Source organism: Gorilla gorilla, chromosome 7 (genome assembly GCF_029281585.2).
Source record: "Gorilla gorilla gorilla isolate KB3781 chromosome 7, NHGRI_mGorGor1-v2.1_pri, whole genome shotgun sequence".
NCBI classification, from domain to species: Eukaryota; Metazoa; Chordata; class Mammalia; order Primates; family Hominidae; genus Gorilla; species Gorilla gorilla.
This window is the reverse complement of record NC_073231.2, coordinates 58,567,595-58,587,053: the sequence shown is the minus strand read 5'-3', so window position 1 is coordinate 58,587,053 and position 19,459 is coordinate 58,567,595. Positions and strand designations below refer to the sequence as shown.

Below are 19,459 nucleotides of genomic sequence, written 5' to 3'. Positions count from 1 at the left end.
CTCTGGTCAGATAAGCAAGATATGGATCCATTTATGTCCTCTGTTCTTCTGCCCATGGCCACTGCTTTCATGAGTCTGTTGAATAAACAGGTGAGTTGGGGAGGAATATTGAAGAAGAAATTAATAGAAATAATAGTTTTGTCCACTTGATTCATGAAAGCCTTCTATATACTAATGGTCTTTTGGCAGGCATTCATATGAGACACAAATATTCTCACACTCTCACAACTTGGGCCCATTCTGAGAGGTCTAATCACGTGCTCCTTCCCCAAACTACTTTGTCATCAATCCTCTCTTCTTGCTTTTTCCAAGCCCTTGACCATCTGGTCAAATGTTTTCCATTTCTCATAATTTAATGTAGATATTAACAATTCATCCCTTCTAGAAAAAGTGGACATTGAGGTGTGCTGTTCAAAGTTCTGCTCAGTGAAAGTGTTTCACTTGATCATTGTCCTCTAAGCCCACCCTGAGAGGCCCGTACCACTGCACAGGTCTCCTCTGGCCTGTATCAGTATAGGAGGCAGACCTAACTGTAAATTAAATTTAAGTTTCTTCAGGTGAAAGCGAAATGTTTAAAAATGTTTATATTTAGTGCAAAAGAGAAGCTAATATTTTCAGGATAAACAGCTATATGCCAAGCACTAGAGTCTGTGTAGATTACTTCAATGAGATAAAATCTGAAATAGCAGCTTTTATTTGTGTCATCATCTGATAAAGTTTAGGACAATTCACTGTCGTTCTCAAAAACCCATTTATCTTTGGTGTACTGCACTGGAAAATTAAATGGAAATGAGATAAATTACCACCCTGGTATTATTGAAGTTTTAATGATGTCCCTATCCCTGTGATTTTTCTGGGAATGTGAGAGTTTTTGATGTACTTTTAGTGGGAATGAGAATTCCAAGGGCTTCCACTTGACCTTTTCTACCACAATACCTATTGATGAAGGAGTCAATGTGGGAATTCTGACAACTTTTACAGATATCCTTTCAAAATATATTACACAATGGGGTTTAACTGCAGAGTTCTTCCCAAAGAGTACCCAGTCTCCTCTTTATTCAAGGGCCTCTTTGTTTATGAGTTAATTAAAGCCTAAGGATTGAATGAGGACTACAATTCTCTATTGTGGTTGCTGTAGACTGAATTCTGCTCCCCAGATCTGTTTTTTTTTTTTTTTTCTATACAAATAAAGCAGGACCTTATTGGGCTGCTTATCTCTGTTGGCTCCAGAAAATCCCTGTTTTGTGATGGATATTACTGTGCTCAGACCATGTGATTACCATGTGGCTACCTGGTTCTTATCAGGATAACCATGCCCACTTTGCTTTTACTTAAATGCTGCTACTTGACTTTTGATAGCCTAAAGTCCTTGAATTTATTTATTTATTATTTTTTATTTTTGAGACAGGGTCTCACTTTGTTGCCCAGGCTGGAATGCAGTGGCATGATCATGGCTCACTGTAGCCTCGACCCCCCGGGCTCAAGCAGTCTTCCCCCCTCAGCTTCCTGAGCAGCTGGGACTACAGATGTGCACCACCATGCCTGGCTATTTATTTATTTATTAGAGATAGGGTTGCACTACGTTGCCCAGCTGGTCTCAAACTCTTGGGCTCAAGCGATCCTCTCATCTCAGTCTCCCAAAGTGCTAGGATTACAGATGTGAACCACTGCACCCGGCTTTCTATACTCTTCATGTCAGCAGGAATGCAGCCACCTAAAGCCTTACCCTAAAAAGAACTTGATTTGGGGGGACCATAGGTGATAATTCAATTAGTTTTGTAGCTACTTTGTAAAGTCCTGCATTCCCACCTGGATTTATTATTGAGAATTTCATTGCTTTCTGTTTTACCTTAGACAGGTGACTAGATTCAAATTCTCCTTATTCCCTTTGGAGCCTGTTACCTACACCTCACTTTTTGGAAATAATTTCTGTATCAGGTAGGATTTTTGGATGCAATTAGCAAAAATAATCTCTTAGCAAAAGGAGGGATATATTAGAATGTTATTGGAACTTGCAAAATTGATGGGGGCTAGACCATAGGCTTAAAGGGCATGCTGGGATCAGGAAGTTCAGAGGGCTGGGCAGGAGAGGTGACAATATTTTAAGACAGGGGCAGGGCGGCCAGAGTCCACTGTGGTTCACAGTGTGAGAAGTAGGTCTACTCTTAGAAGTGATTATTCTTAGCGTGTATTTACTTCTTTTGATCCTGGCAGACTTCTAAACACAAACAGACTTCTCAGCAAACAAACTTAAATGTACACATATCCTTCAAAATATTTGAAGAGTTTAGTTTAATTAAAAGTCGTTTCCACTACCTCTAAAAAGAGTTTTTATATTCAAAATATCCATCCTACTAGACAAACACACAAGAGAGGAAAGACATTAAAAATTTTCCCATTTCCAATCATGAATGTCCTTGGGCCATTTATCAAAATTCCCAAAGAAAGAATTGCATGTAATTGAGACAATAAATACATAGACATATGATAAACAATCAACCTGAACATTCATGGTTCAACGTATCCTAGAATACCCAAGGGACAACATCTTGGTTCAGAATTAGATAAATTAATTAGGACAAATGTTCTTATTAATTCAGAAACAAAATGGTTTATTTGAAGATTTAAAATCAGACAAACACTTTTGGAAAAACATCTATGAGCTGACTGAACTCGGCATCCAATGAAGAGAATAAATATTTGAATTAAGAGTGTTTTAAGAATTCAGATTGTGATGGCCCGGTGTGGTGGCTTATGCCTGTAATTGCCGCACTTTGGGAGGCTGAGGCGGGTGGATCACCTGAAGTCAGGAGTTCGAAACCAGCCTGGCCAACATGGTGGAACCCCATCTTTACTAAAAATACAAAAAATTAGCCAGGCATGGTGGTGCTTGCCTGTAATCCCAGCTACTCAGGAGGCTGAGACATGAGAATCGCTTGAACTTGGGAGGCAGAGGTTGCAGTGAGTGCAAATATCACCATTGCACTCCAGCCTGGGCAGCAAGAGCAAAACTCCATCTTAAAAATAAATAAATAAATAAATGGGAATTCAGATTGTGGCAATTAAATGGAGGATGGTATGAAGTACAAAGAAGCAAAGAGACTGAAAGTCATAGATGCTACTTATCTTATGGGAAAAAAATAAACAAAAACCCTAAACAAACAAACATGCAAGAACAATAGGCTTCATTTTCTTTCTCTATTTTTGAAACCATGGAAAAAATATAGCCTAGTGGTTGATAATTTCACGTGGTGTGATGTTCCATGTAAACCCTCAGAGGGCTTCCAATTGCAAAAAGAGATTATCCATAAGCAGAGAAAATGGTGAAGAAAACTTAATTGGCTGAATAGTAAAGATCCCTCTCTAAAAGGAAAGCCTTAGGCCAGGTGCAGTGGCTCGCATCTGTAATCCTAGCATTTGGGAGGCAGAGGGAGGAGGATGGCTTGAAGCTAGGAGTTTGAGATCAGCCTGGGCAACATAGAGAGACCGTGTCTCTAAAAAATAATAATAATAATAATAATAATAATAATAATAATAATAATAATAAGCCGGATGTGGTGACAGGTGCATGCAGTCCCAGCTACATGGAAGGCTGATGCAGGGGGATAGCTTAAGCCCAGGGATTCGAAGCTGCAGTGAGTTATGTTAACACCACTGTGATCATAGTTGTTGCCCAGGGTAGAGGTTTAAGCTATCTTAAACCTCACCTTCCTCTAACCTGGGCTACAGAATGAGACACTGTCTTAAAAAAAAAAAAGACAGCCTTGTAAACTGTAGTTAGGGCAGACAATTACTGAGTGATTGCTTCAGTTCACCATAAGGGAAGCAAAAATGTGTGATTTTGATTGGGCTAAGAAAGAAAAAATTCTGTGCCTGTCTCTGTCTCTTTCACTTTGCTTAGGTAACATTTATTTGTCCTCACAGCCTCAGGGAGGGGAGACCACCTGTTTCTTGCTCCCAGCGGGTGGTCATGTCGACAAGGCTGTTGGTCCTGGTGATGGTGGTGATGCTGCCCAGAGTGGTGGTCGGGTAGTGCTGGAAGGATTTGAAAACCCAAAGATTATCTTCACATGCATGTATAACAGATTTGAGGCCAGTGTAGCCAGAGAGAAAGAAGTGGTTCCCACAAAACAATTCAGATTGTTCTCCATAGCCCTGAAAATTCTTCCTCAGATTTACCCTCTATCAAAAGCAGAAGCTGAATTTGAAAATATCTGTTTCATTCTCTATGTATGTTTCTGTGCTAACTATATAATTTACTGGAGGTGAATTATTTTATTTTGGAAAGCATTTTTTCTTTCTTTCTTGCGTTGAATGAAACAAAATGTCATTTCTCAAACTGCCATGTTTTTCCTTTGGGATTTTTAGATTCCACGCTTACTTGCTGTGGACACTAGGGGTCAGCAAAGAATAGATGTGTTTTCCACTAGCGCTCAAACTTAAGCTGCTGCTGTCTTACGCTGCGTAAAGATTCAAAAAAGGCCGGCGCGGTGGCTCACGCCTGTAATCCCAGCACTTTGAGAGGCCGAAGAGGGCGTCATCATCTGAGGTCCGGAGTTTGAGACCAATCTGGCCAACATGATGAAACCCCATCTCTACACACAAAAATTAGCTGGGCGTGGTGGCGTGCGCCTGTAATCTCAGCTACTCCGGAGGCTGAGGCAGGAGAATAGCTTGAACCTGGGAGGCAGAGGTTGCAGTGAGCCGAGGTCACGCCATTGCTCTCCAGCCTGGGTGACAAAAGTGAAACTCCCTGTCAAAAAAAAGAAAAATTCAAAAACAAGCCTTGGTATTATGCACCATGGATACTTAGATATCTGTTTTTGATGGAGTCTTTTGAATGATCATTATTATTGCTTTAACCTACATTCACTATTTGTTCACAATGAAACATCTTTCCTAAAAGCTTAAAAATTAAGGTTTTAAATAGCATACTTTTAATACTTGTTCCAAAGATTTTCCTGATAATATCACACAATACAAATAATCATTTGAGGAAAGTTTAAATATAACATTCACAGTCAAATGAATGATAATTAGTAATCTGCATTCTTTTAGCCTAAATAGGCAATGCACCTTTTCTTATGCTTACTGTCCCAGTTCCTTTCTCTTCCATTCCTCTTTTTTCATATTACTTAATAATAAAAATTATAAGTACAAGAATAGCAATGATGACTTCCTACAGTCTCAGAAAACTCTTGAAAATCAAATAAAACTAAATTATAACAAGGTAGAATTAACAAAATTCTTGCTGGATTTTAGTATCCAGGTTGTGACACACTTATAAGGATGTATTTTATGAATTGCACTTTAATAAGTTTGGCTTCCTTACTTATTCCAGTGTGCCATATGTACAACCATGCACACACATACAGGAATAAATAAACACTGTGTTAAATTTTTCATTGTTCCATTGCTAGCCAAGGTGAGTTAATCCACTGCCAGTTAAATTAACTACTTGGAAATAGCAGCAGGAAGAATATTAAAAGGAAGTAAAAGCACAAAGAAGAACAACTTTTAAACAATGAAACTAAAGTTGAAACTATTCCAAAGAACATATGGGGAGGTTTCATATTCCTGTGACCCCCTATAACCGATGAGGTTAACATGGGTCAAGTTCAGATGAAAAGAGTTTCTCTGCAGATAAAATGTACTTCTTACCTTATATGAAAATAACTTCCAGACTGAATAAAAAAATTAGAAGCATCTTTTTTCCCTTTACAAAGTATGTATATTTTTTCTTCATTCGATTTTATTAGTTTATACATTTCTAGAGAGTAATCACTAAGTTGTTTTCTGTTTTGTCTAACATGACACTCCAAGCATATGGATACTTTAGAAGACTGCACTCCTCTAAAAGAGAGGATTAATAAAGGAAATATTCTTGAATTTCGAATTATATCTATTGCCCAGTGTAGTCAATCATTTTCAAATTCCAGGGTCTTTACCTGAAGAATCATTTGATAAAGAAGTGTCAAGTCACAGTGTGGAGGGAAGATGTCCTAATGAGGTTCCTGGCGTTGAGACACTCTGAGCCCAGGAGAGTTCTCCTTGTCAGTCATCTCCAGCTTGCTCTGACCCGGCATTTTGTGGACTGCAGCCCAGCTCACCCATTGTGGAGAGTCTGTAAGCTCTCCCTGCCAGACAGCTCGGATCAATTGACCTTTAATAGTTTTTATAGTTTACGCTGCCCTTTAAAGTATTCATCATCTTTTTTTTTAAACCTCTAGTCTAAAGATCTTTCCAGACCTAGACAAATAGAATGCTTCTTTGCCTAGGAAAATGAAGACTCTTCTCAGAGTTTAGAGGTGGGGATAAAAGTCCTGGGGTGGAGAAGATCCTGGGGCTATGAACAGGGCACACATTTGTTCCTCTTTCTTTTTTTCTTTCTTTCCCTTTTTTTTTTTTTTGAGACAGGGTTTCACTTTGTCACCCAGGCTGGAGTGCAGCAGTGTGATTTTGGCTCACTCCAACCTCTACCTCCCTAGCCCAAGCAATCCTCCCACTTCAGCCTCCCGAATTAGCAGGCCACCGTGCCTGGCTAATTTTGTTTATTTTGTTGTAGAGATAAAGTCTCACTATATTACCCAGGCTGGTTTTGAACTCCTGGGCTGAAGCAATCCTCCCACCTTGGCCTCCCACGTTTTGAAATTACAGGTGTGAGCCACTGCACCCAGCCTTCCACCCTCTTTCTGATGCTGTTGATAGGGAAGAAAAAAACTCTCCATATTTTTGCTTTGCTTTTGGACACACCTCTGTCTTTTTTTTTTTTTTATCCTAATGGCAAGGTCATAATTCTAAACTGAAGGAAAAAAAATGTGTGTGTGTGTGTGTGTGCATGTGTGTGTGTGTACATGCCTGCCAAGAACACATTTTTTAGCACATTCTCCAACCATACTTATCATCCCTCCTCAATATGATAACAAGTAAGGAGCTTTTCTTTTACTCTTGTCCCTCAGCAGTTCCTTTACCATGACCTCTGAGTCTTGAGGGTCATGCTCTTCTCTCTAAATCCCTGGGGGCCTATGGCCACTGAGCTGCAGTAAAGACGAACTCCAGCTTACAGGGAGGCAGAAATCAGAACAAAGCGCTACTTAGAATTTTTCTTCATTGCACCTTCCATAGTTAATCTTTAGCAACCTAAAACACATCAGGTGGTAACGTTCACCTCAGTGCTTTCTTTATTTTATTTTATTTTTTAAATTTTTGAGACAGAGTATCACTCTGTCCCCCAGGCTGGGGTGCAGTGGCATGATCTCGGCTCACTGCAACCTCAAAGTTCTGGGATTACAGGCGTGAGCCATTGTGCCCAGCCAGTGCTGTCTTTAATATAAGTAAATATATGACAAGGGGGAATAGCAAGTATCATAAATTGTGATCTCATTTCTGGTCTTAAACCTCAGCTTCCCTCAGAGAAGAATGAACTGGCCGGGCACAGTGGCTCAAGCCTGTAATTCCAGCACTTTGGGAGGCCGAGGCAGGTGGATCACCTGAGGTCAGGAGTTTGAGACCAGCCTGCCCAACATGGCGAAACCCAGTCTCTACTAAACACACAAAAAATCAGCTGAGCGTGGCAGTGGGCTCCTGTAATCCCAGCTACTCCAGAGGCTGAGGCAGGAGAATTGCTTGAATCTGGGAGGAGGAGGTTGCAGTGAGCCGAGATGTGCCACTGCACTCCAGCCTGGGCGACAAGAGTGAAACTCCGTCTCAAAAAAAAGAAGAATGAACTAACCCTTCCTTCCTCCCTTCTTTCCTTCTTCCCTCCTTCCCTCCTTCCCTCTTTCCCTCCTTTCCTGCTTCCTTCCTTCCTTCCCTCCCTCCCTCCTTTCTTTCCTTCCTTCCTTCCTCCCTCCCTCCCTCCCTCCCTCCTTTCTCTTTTCTTTCTTTCTTTCTTTCTTTCTTTCTTTCTTTCTTTCTTTCTTTCTTTCTTTCTTTCTTTTTCTTCTTGATGTCTTTGCAAAGTACACTTAATAGCACTCAGTGCATAGGTCTGAGTGTCCCAGTGTATGAATGTCTAACATATTATATCTTCTACTCATTTCATTCTGAGGGCATCCTTCATTGAAAATCTCTTTCCTCCTGTCTACTCTCCCAAATTCCCTTCTCCACTGATCACATTTTTCATTCTGCCCCTTAGCTTAATCCTCCCTCCCCCAACTACTCCCTTTGTAAGTTCTTAGAGACCCCGAAGTTATCTTTGATGCTTATTTCACTGGCCCGTCAAGTGCGGGGGCTGAACATAATAAACACTCCCCAGTCAGGTAGGCACCTTCAATTACAACCTCATCTTTCATGCTAGCCAGTCCCACTTCAATAGCATCTCTTAAACAGCAATCACATGTCACATGTTCCAGGGCTTTCTAAAACAGGAAACAGATGCTGCTAAGATCTGGCAGGCTCCCAGAGTGTAGTGGTCAGTGGCCAACATTTAGTTGCAAAGGTCCCGATATTCTTGGGTTCAACAATAATTTCCCTCTAGATGCTTAGATTTTAGAAAATAAATCCCCTCTGTTCTAAAGCTTTAGGTTTCTTTCCTCTCTATTATGAGGTAAAAATATGGTGGAGGTAAGCAGGCTTGGCTATTGTAGTGGGTTGAGTAGTTGTCCTCAGAAAGATATATCTAAGCCCTAACCTGCTGTATCTATGAATGTGATCTTATTTGGAAATAGGATCTTTGAAGATGTAATTATGTTAAGAATCTCAAGATGAGATTATCTTGGATTCAGGGTGGACCGTAAATCCAATGGCAGGTATCATTATAAGAAGAGGAGCTGAAAGAAAGACACACAGGAGAGGCCATGTGAAGTCAGGGGCAGAGATTGGAGTGAGGAATCTATAAGTCACGCTATTCAAAGGCTCGCCAACAACCACCAGAAGAAGCTAGGAGAGTATGGAGGAGATCCTCCCTTAGAGCTTCCAGAATGAACCAAACCTGCTGACATCTGATTTTTGAGTTTTGGCCTGCAGAACTATGAGAGAGTCAATTTCTGTTGTTTTAAGCCACTTAGTTTGTGATAATTTGTTGTGGCAGCCCTAGAAAACTAATAAAGCTATCGTAATTTTGATTAATGAAGAGATTTTCCTTCTTTTGTACCAGCTATGACCCTGACAATGGATATAGTTGTTTCTGCAGCCCAGAGTACTAAGATTGCCATGCATTACCAATGTCCTTTCCATGTCCAGTCTGGATGGGAAGGATTGCTATTCTCTGGGACCACTCTTCCTGAGATAGTGGTGTGACTCTTAGTGGCACACATGTAACCAAATTCATCAGTTAAATTTGGACATGGCAAATTTTACAAGCTGATCAGTACTGTTATTCGTGCACACATTTTATTGGTGTAAATTGATTTTAGCTCTTTGAACAACAATATTATATATTTTGTCCTCCCCTGCCCTGCTCATAGGCCCTGATGTGGTATCTTTCAGAAAGCCAGTGCTCAGTGGGGTGTGAGATGCCAAATGACCAGACTCTCCAGGGTTCAGGAGCGTGACTATAAAGAGAAGAATGCTTTCAAAGAATTCAAAAAGGCAGGGATAGAAAAGTAAGCAAAGAGGTTAAATTTACATCACATGTTAAATCCCCTAGTGATCCTTTTGGGAAGCTGGAATCGAAGATGAAGGTGAGATGTAAAGATAAGCATTGTCACTTCTGCTTTGTTGCCCCTCCCTCTGCTTCCTCAGTTTCTCTGACTTGTCTTCAGTTGTGATCTCAGGCCTGGCTCCATTTCTTAGCTAATCTTGAGACCCATCTCTTTTATCCCATTTTCCTGTCCTTATACCTCTCTCCTTCCTCCTTCAAAATCCTTACCTCCAAATTAAGTTGAGATCTAAAGCCTGACTGAGGAGCAGTATTTTCCAGAACATGGGCTTGTTCTCTCTGCAACAGTCACATAAGTGGGTACACCAGCGTTCACTTATGTAGGCCCAATCTCAGCCCCTACCCCATCCTCCCAATGATCCTCATTTAGAGAAGTGGCATCTGCACAGGCCCCTGGCTGGTCTTGTTTAGAGGCTCATCCTGAGCTCTCATGCACTCATTTACAGCCTTAGTTCCTTGTTCAGCCCTTCAGTGGCCCTCACTTCATCCTGTTTCTATGCTCCAACCAGACTTGGATACCTAGAATCTTAGAGCAGTAACACCTGTTCACCTGGGTCCCTGTCTACTGGTAGCTACTTGGTTGGAAGTCCTAAAGCTGACAAACTCTAGAAATGGAACTGGGAATCCTGGGGCCCTTCGGACACCTAGGGACTTGAACTTGTCTGCACCAAGGCCAGCTTTTAAGGCCAAATTAGCTCTCTTCAGATCATCTCCAACTCCAAAAATGGAAGATCTGTGGAAGCCTGGGTTCCTCTTCTCTATGACAACACTGTATTTTTGGGCACCTTTCTTATATGTTGTAACAGCATTCCCAAGTTATAATAAGCATTTAAATATTGAAAAGGGTAAAACAGAATGATAAGACAAAGATAAAAAGTGGTTCAGGTACTGATTTATTGGGCTGTGGAACTAAGCAGGTTGTGCTTACTGTGAACATTTTGAATAATAAATAGGAAAGGTTAATCATTAGTTAATACCCCACTGAAAATAAAAAGAAGTAAGGCTTAATAGCTGTGGTCAAATACCACTATTCAATAAGAAATGCTAAAGAAGATATGGAAGTGTGGTTTTAGGACATAAAAGGGAAGTGTACATTATTCTTGGCTCACTCACCCTGTGTGTGGGTGATGTTGAAAGAAAACAATGCCAAATGAAATCTAAAGGGAATTGGAGTAATAAAGCATCACCAGGTGCACTCTACTTATCCTCACAGAAACTCTAACCAACAGGCGTATGAAGAAAGCAAGTTTGTAATGGCCTTGCAAAATAAGAAGTCAGTATTAAAGTCCTCAGAGAAAGGATGCTATGAAAAGATTTATATTAATACATCCAAGAAGATCAGTAAAAAAGTATAGAGAAGGAAAAACCTTCTTCAGCTCCACCATTCTAAGTTTAGGAACCAAACACAGCTATTTGAGAGGGTCTTTGGGCTAAGGCAGGGAGTAATTTTATTGGGAAGTGAGAAGCCTTTATAATGGAAATGTCTTAACAGGGCTTGGTACTTCTTAGCATATTTACAAGACTCAAAATTGTCCGGTTTACCTTTACCAACACTATCTTCGGATATTTATGAACCTGTTGTTAAAATCATGGCTCAGTAATTGGAATCGCTTGACGAACTGAATCCCAATGGAAGGTTGTCTTACTTAAGACAGAAAATTAGCATGGAAGGTATAGGCTTGGATATCAAGAAGTTAAACAGATGTAAGAGAAATTACTCTGAAGAAAATAAATAGAAAATAGAATGAGACAGACTGTCTTGCAAAATGCTGGAGGGAAGGGAAATTGGTAGAAAATTTTCCAGTCAGTTATTTTGTAAAATACATAGAATCTTAAAAAAAAATTTCACCTACTAATTCTATTTTTCCCAATTCTATTTTCTCTACTATATCTATTTTTCTTAATATAATATAATTCAAAGAATTATTTAACTGAAAATAATACAGATAAGTATCATCTTTCACTGTACTGTTTTAATAAAAATCACCAAAAATAAGAGGTACTAGAGGGCATAATGCTTGCACAAATAAACATTCATCGTGTTAAAATAATTATTTAGGAAACAAAACTTTGGAAATGTTTAGATATTCGTTGTTGTCCCTAAGTGGTGTGCCCTTATGTGAGGATTTGAAATATTTAGACTTGGTTCATTTTAATACTGAACAAAATTAAATCAACCAGCTAGTAAAGTACGGCCAGATCTTGTACACTTTCCAGCTCACAATATTTCCATTCACAGTGTGAATGGTGCCTGTATCAATTAGTGTTCAACCAGAGAAAAAGAACCAGTGGGAGATATATAAACAGATTTATTGCAAATGACTGGCTTACACAATTGTGGGGTTGGTTGGACAAGTCTGAAGTCTGCAGGGCAAGCCCTCATGAAGGGCAGGCTGGACCTCTTGGGCATGAATTGAATGGCTGCCCACTGGCAGAATTTCTTCTCCTTCTGGAAAGCCTCAACTCTGCCCTGAAGGCCTTTCAAACACATTTAATCAGTCCCACCCAGGTTTTCTACACTTGATCTTAGCCAAAAGGCTGAGAAGCAATCTATCCAGGTTTTCTAAGTCAAGTTTGCTTGCGTAAAGTCAACTGACTACGGACTTTTACTACATCTACAAAATTCTTCAATGACAGCAACACTCTAGATTAAGTTTGATTGAATAACTAGGGATTAACACAAAAACTGTCCATCACAGTTCACTATGGGTCAATTTGGCATTTAAACACATGTCGTTAGTTTATACACAATCTCCAAATACAGACAATAACACGAACATACTTCTGCTGTCTGTGGCAAAACTATCCCATATGCAGCCAAAAACATGCTCACCCTTTCCCCAGAAGACAATGCAAAGTCCTCGGGTGATGTTCACTCTTCTGTAATATAAAGTTAGTTATCATTCTTATGTCTTACATTAGATAACAAGTGAATAAGAGGAAAGCAAATATATTTAGTTCACAACAACTAAACAAATATTTAGTTCAAAACAAACATTCACAAAAAATAAGGAAAATACTCATAACTATTATAGTCTTTGTTTCTGCAACTGATCATATGGTCCTAGCTGATATTGATAACTACACTATAATACTATATTTTCCCACACCCATTCAATATTCCCTTTGCCCTCAACAAGCATCTTAGCTGGTCATGGTTTTGTGCTGGAGGGGGTGATTCTGCCTTCATTCCTAAAGGGTTTGGGTCATTAGAAATCTTACCTAAATTGACTTCTGTTACTTTTCCATAGACATTAACTACAAGACATGCTAGTACTATGAGTTTCCCTAAGGACTCTTTTGTGTTCTAGAGATATTCTTCATTACCTCCATTGTGTACTGGAAGCCCATTTTTTACTTGGTTATCATGGCCAAACTGTAATAAATATAGTAACCTCATTCTTTTATTGTTCTTTCAGAGGCATGAGTAATCCAAACTGTTTGTGTGGCAGTCTCAACTTCTAGTTCAGTGGGATCATGTTTTGTCTTCTGGTAGAACCATTTATTCCTTAAAAACTAGAATCTCTAGACTAGCAAAACTGAAGGTCTTAGAGATGTTTTTAAAAATTGCTGGTAAAACACTAGGGCTAATAGTAAGTGGAACCACTCCCGTTTTCCTGCCTTCAATTTTGGTTATTTGAATTATGACTATGGTAGTAATAGCAGCATATATTGAACATTAATTTAGAGTACATACAGCATCCTGGAGGATGCTCTAGTCCCTGCCCCAGTTTTTCAATTTATTTCCACCCAACTATTATTGTAACTGAGTCTTCACCATGTTATTTCATCATTCTATCAAGCTAGCTGCTTCAGAATGGCAGGGAATATGATCATTCTGTAAGCTCATAGTTTTGGCAGAAACATTGCGTTCAGGAAAGGCAAATCTATATCCAGACTAAGTGTCTATTTCTTTAAGAAAAAACCACCACCTGTATCACAGTGGAAGTGGTCCAATGTAATTAAGTTGCCACTAGGTTACCTGGATGATTACCTTAACGAATGAGTCCATATAAAGCACTCAGTGTTGGTCTCTTCTGCTGGTAGACTGGGCACTCAACAGTGGCCATAGCAAGGTTGGCCTTAGTGAGTAGACATAGTGCTGAGCCCATGCATGGGTAAGCCCATGCGTAACTGTCACCATTGGGTAATGACAAGAATGGCTGGGAAATGAAGCTGACTGGTATTGACGGGATGGATCATTCTATTCACTTGATTAATAAAACCCTCCTCTAGTGAAGCAACCCGTGGTGAGCCTTTACATAAGACATAGATATCTTCAGATTTGGTGCCCACTTAGAGGGTCTCCATCCACATACCTCAGCAATTTTCCAACAATGTTTTTCCCAAGCCCCCGATCTTTCAGCCAACCCATTGGCTATAGCCTATGAATTAATATAGTCTTAAACCTCTGGCCATTTCTCCTTCTGAGAAAATAAACAACTGGGTACACTACTCAAATTTCCACCCACTGGGATGGTTTTCCTTCTCCACTGTCTTCAGGAATGTCCACAATGGGCTATAGTGCTTCAGCCATCCACTTTTGGGTAGTGTCTGCATATTATGCAGAACCATCTCTAAACCAAGCTCAAGTTTTGTCTTCCTCAGTCAACTAGTTGTAGGGAACTGGTTATAAGGCCATATCTGCAGACTAGGAGACAGAGTAAGTAGTTCAGAAAGAATTGGGGTCATGAATATTTGGCTCACTTCCTGATTAAACTTGTGCCTCCAGGGCCTACTTAAGCTTAATTTTATATATAGGACTTCCACATAAAATAATGCAATATTTTTGTGCATTCCCAACTTTATGGCTTGTAGAACAGACAACATCCAATATGTGATAGAAAGCTCTGGTCATATGGTTACTTGGTTGCCCATAGCTAAGTGTTCAGTTTAAGGCTTGGTAGCAAGCCAAAAACTGTTTCTCAAAAGGGGAGCGGTAATGCACAGAGGATTTCAGGGCTTTGCTCCAAAATATAAGGCATCCACTGTATTTCCCCATAAGTGTGCAAAAGTCTTCAAACAATATCTCTTTCTGCTGCTGACACATCAAACACCATTGCATCTTCTGAATCATATGATCCAAGTGGCAGAGCAGTTTGCACAGCAAACTGGACCTGTTTCAGAGCCTTTTCTTTTTCTACACCTCAGTTAAAACTAGCAGTTTTTCAAGTCACCCAGTAAATGCTGGAGTACCATACCCAAATAAAGAATATGTTGTCTCCAAAATTTAAAGAGGCCTTATAAGCGTTGTGCTTCTTTTGCAGTTGTAGGAGAAGCCAGATGAAACAACTTATCCTTCATCTTAGAAGGGATATCTTGCCCTGCTGTACACCACTGGACCCCTAGAAATTTCACTGAGGTAGAAGGCCGTGGCATTTTTCTAGATTCATTTTTCATCCTTGGGCATGCAATTGTCTTACAACTATGTCTACAGCAGTTGCTATTTCCTGCTTCGCAGGTCCAATCGCCATAATACTTGTCTGTAATAGACCCATGTGATATCTTGTAGAAGGGAAAGGCAATCAAAGTCCCTGTGGACTAAATTTTAGCTGAATTAATTTATATGGACTAAATATAAGTTTAGAGAGTTGATACACCCTAGAGGCAGGATAGTGCCTCCCGAGTTCAAGCGAGTTCAAGTGCAGGTTTATCGGTGGCCTTGCCAGCTAGACAAACTGCTTCTGCTTGTCTATGTTATCAGATATCAAGATAAAAGCATTTGACAAATCGATGGCTGCACACCAGGTACCAAGGGATGTGTTAATTTGCTCAAGCAATTAAATCACATCTGAAACAGCAACTGCAATTTAAGTTCACTTGATTCTGTTCCTGGATAATCTATCGTTATTCTCCAAGATCAATCTCTTTTCCACACAGGCAAATAGGCAAGTTGAGTGAGGGTGCGGTGGGAATTGTTACCTCTGCATCCTGATGTTGGCATTAATGTTTGCAATCCATCCAGAAATAAGGTATTGGTTTTAATTTGCGATTTTTCAAAGTAGAGGCAGTTCTATTGGCTTCCTTTTGGTATTTTCTTACTATAATAGCTCTCACTTTAGAGGTCAGTAAACCAATATGGGAATTCTGCCAGTTGCTGACTATTTCTATCCAATTATTTATTCTGGAACTGGAGAAGTAACTGCAGGATGGGTTTGGCGACCCACTGGGTCACTCACTATAAGGTGGATCTAAGCTAAAACTCCATTGATCTTCTAACCTCCATAAGCTCTGACACTGACTGGTGGACAAACTCATGTTTTGTCTCCAGAAATTAGTATCAATTCACAGCTGGTGTTCAGTCCGTAACTCTCCAAAAGTTTCATCATTTTCTTTTCCTCATTGCACAGTTGCCTTGATAACAGGCCATGAGTTCCTTTGTGGAAGGCTGAGAGAGAAAGATTAACAATATAAAGTTTTAACCGCGTACCAGGCATTCTCCTCAAAAGGACCCAGCCTCCCTTTCATTCAAGGAGTTCTGGGTCTATAAACTAGCTCAAGTTGGGAAACGGGTTAAGGAGCTCAGTCTGTCTGTTTTGGTGATTCCTGCTAGACTTCTGTTCACTAGATACAGCTCTCTTCTGCTAATATAGATCAAGTACTAATTTAGTAGACTGCCCATCTATTCCTTTTCTTTTCTTTTTTTTTTTGTGAGATGAAGTCTCACTCTGTAGTGCAGGCTGTAGTGCAGTAGTGCTATCTTGGCTCACTGCAACTGTCACCTTCTGGATTCAAGCTATTCTCCTGCCTCAGCCTCCAAAGTAGCTGGGATTACAGGTGCCCACCATTATGCCTGGTTAATTTTTGTATTTTTAGTAGAGATGGGGTTTCGCCATGTTGGCCAGACTGGTCTCGAACTCATGACCTCATGTGATCTGCTCACCTCGGCCTCCCAAAGTGCTTGGATTACAGTGTGAGCCACTGTGCCTAGCCCTATTCCTTTTCTAGGGACATCAGGATAAACTGGAAAACCCCATGGGTTTTGGTGAATCAGATTTTTTTACTACTACCTTGGCTCTGCTGTCCTTTACAGTAGCCACACCCACCTTGTCTGAGGCAATGAAGAGCCACCACTTGGCCCCTGCCACCCTGAGATACTGTTATACCCATTGCACTTAGAGACCCCTTTTTTTTTTTTTTTTTTTTTTGCGGCAGGGGGATGGAGTCTTGCTCTGTTGCCCAGGCTGGAGTGAAGTGGTGCGATCTCGGCTCACTGCAACCTCTGCCTCCCGAGTTCAAGCGATTCTCCTTCATCAGACTCCCGAGGAGCGGGGATTATAGGCACCTGCCACCACACCCAGCTAATTTTTGGATTTTTAGTAGAGACGGGGTTTCACCATGTTGGCCAGGCTGGTCTCAAACTCCTGACCTCAAGTGATACACCCACCTGGCCTCCCAAAGTGCTGATATTACATGTGTGAACCACTGCGCCAGCCTGAGATCCCATTTTGATGATGTCAGTTCCCACTGTACTTTCTGACCTGAAGAGAGATGAGAGAGCTCTTCAAGGAGGCTGGGACATCCTTCAAAAATCTATTTCTCAAAGTTGTGGTGAAAACTGTGTCTTATGGACCCTATCAGGTCAGTTGAGGAGATCTTTCTTACATGATCTTTCAAACATTCCACTTTTCTTAAGCCTTTGGATACCTTATTATACAGTGTTACAAGGCAGTTCTAACATTCAGCATTATTTGGCACAGGCCACCTTCAGGTTCATGTTTCTGTGAACCCACCAACCAAACCAAGCCTTTTCTAACCACTCAAGCTAACCCAAATATTTGATTAGTGGTTCATATCAAGAAATTTGGCTAGATTCAACTTTATATTTCTTCCACTACAATCTTAAATTCTTACAATGCATTCCCACATGAATTCCCCGGGTTTCTGTCTGTATAAACTGGAAACATCGTGCAGTTCTTTTCTCATATGGCACACCTTCTCACAGCTTACATTTTCTACCTCACCCTTGGGGGCATGCTGGGGTTGAGTCTAATTATAGGTCTAGAAGCAAAGAGGAGTACTGGCCTTGGGCCGTAAGGAGAATCAGCAGTATCTTTCAAGGCAGTTACCTCAGGGAAAGCCATTACAGTTTCTTCAGGCTAATCTCCTCAGGCAGGGTGTAGAAAGGCTGCTTCTTGACAAAGAAGACTAAGCTTCATTGTGATCTACCCATATGTCCCCCTTCAAACTTTCAGGATCCCCTCCCTTCCCAGTCAAAGCTCTCTGCTTAACAAAAGACACCCTGCAATGTTGAGAATCTAATTTGCATTTTAATTTAGCCACTCACAGGGTTAGACTCTGAATTTGGTTTTCAGAAATTCTTGCCCCTGGGCTACAGATGATAAAGGTTTCTTTCAGGGCAGACAAAGAAGCTTTCAGATTATTTATGTAGAGATCAAACTGAGAATTTGAAACTCTGAGCTTATCCTATTCTTTCTCCACTTTCTTTAGTACAATCAGGAATAACCAGCCAAACACATTGTACTCTTTGGTTTTACTAAAATGTTCTAAGGTAGAAAATACGCCGTAACCCAAATCTCAGCTTTCATAGGTATTTGATTAAGAGTATCCAGTGGCTATATTTTGTATATCTCTATTGTTACACTGTGACATGAACTACCAATGCCCTTTTTACCACTGGAATAGATCCATAGGTGTCTTTAAATCTAACCATATTAGGGAACCAATTTCAGAAACCCCAGAACCAATGCAGAAAACTCACTCATGTGGCTCTAGAACCCCTTCCGGTATCAAAATCTGTATCAGTTAGGGTTCTCTAGAGAAATATACATGGTGGGAGATATATATTAACATATTTATTACCAGTAATTGGCTTATATGATTGTGGGGGCTGGCTGGGCAAGCCAATTGTATTAGTCCATTCTCACTCTGCTATAAGGACATACCCAAGATTGGGTAATTTATCAATGAAAGTGATTTAATTGACTCACAGTTCCCCAGGACTGGGGAGGCCTCAGGAAACTTACAATCATGGCAGAAGGGGAAGCAAACACATCTTCTTCACAAGGTGGCAGGAGAGAGAAGAATGAGAGCCGAGCAAAGGGGGAGACCCCTTATAAAACCATCAGCTCTTGTGAGAACTCACTATCATGAGAACAGGATGGGGAAAAGCTCCCCCATAATTCAATTACCTTCACCTGGTCCCTCCCATGACATGTGGGGATTATTGGAACTACAATTCAAGATGAGATTTGGGTGGGGACACAGCCGAGCCATATTACCAATGTCCTCTAAAATCTGTAGGGAAAGCTACCAGGAAAGGCAGACTGGAACTGCTGGGCATGAGTTGAGCCTGTTGTCCACAGGCAGAATTTCTTCTCTGTCTGAAACCCTCAGCACTGCTCTTAAGGCCTTTTAACACAATGAATTAGGCTACCCAGGTTTTCTAAGTCAAGCTCACTTACAGAAAGGCAACTTATTATGAACTTTCATCATGTCTATTAATTGCCTTTACAGAACATCCAGATGGGGATCCAGATTGAATAACTGAGGTTTTAGCCTAATCAAGCTGACAAGTAAAACTTACCATAATAGTGCTCATTAGAAATGGTGCTGCCTGAACTCATGGAAGATGTCTGACCATCATTCTGTCATATCCTGATAATACTGATAAGAAAATTGGGAATCTAAGAGAACGTAAGGAGAGTGATGGTGATATATTGAACCTAAGGTGATACTACATGATCCCTGTTTCTGGCATTACACTCTTATTGTCCCCTCCTCTTCAATATGGGTAGGACCTGTGACTTGTATCTAACCAATAGAATATGACAAAGGTAATAGGTTGTTATGTGATGTCGTAGAAGACTCCATAGTACCAGCTGACTCAGTCTAGAA

The 19,459-nt window shown here is 40.5% G+C and overlaps 1 long non-coding RNA gene across 1 annotated transcript; it reads right to left on the bottom strand.

Moving 5' to 3' along the window:
* Positions 1 to 3,927: 3,927 nt before the first annotated feature.
* LOC109027891 (uncharacterized) lies at positions 3,928 to 19,352 on the bottom strand. Its single transcript, XR_002006978.3, has 3 exons — positions 19,149 to 19,352; positions 12,435 to 12,481; positions 3,928 to 4,035 (listed from the first exon to the last, which is right to left on the bottom strand). It is a non-coding gene; the product is annotated as an uncharacterized lncRNA (long non-coding RNA).
* Positions 19,353 to 19,459: the final 107 nt, after the last annotated feature.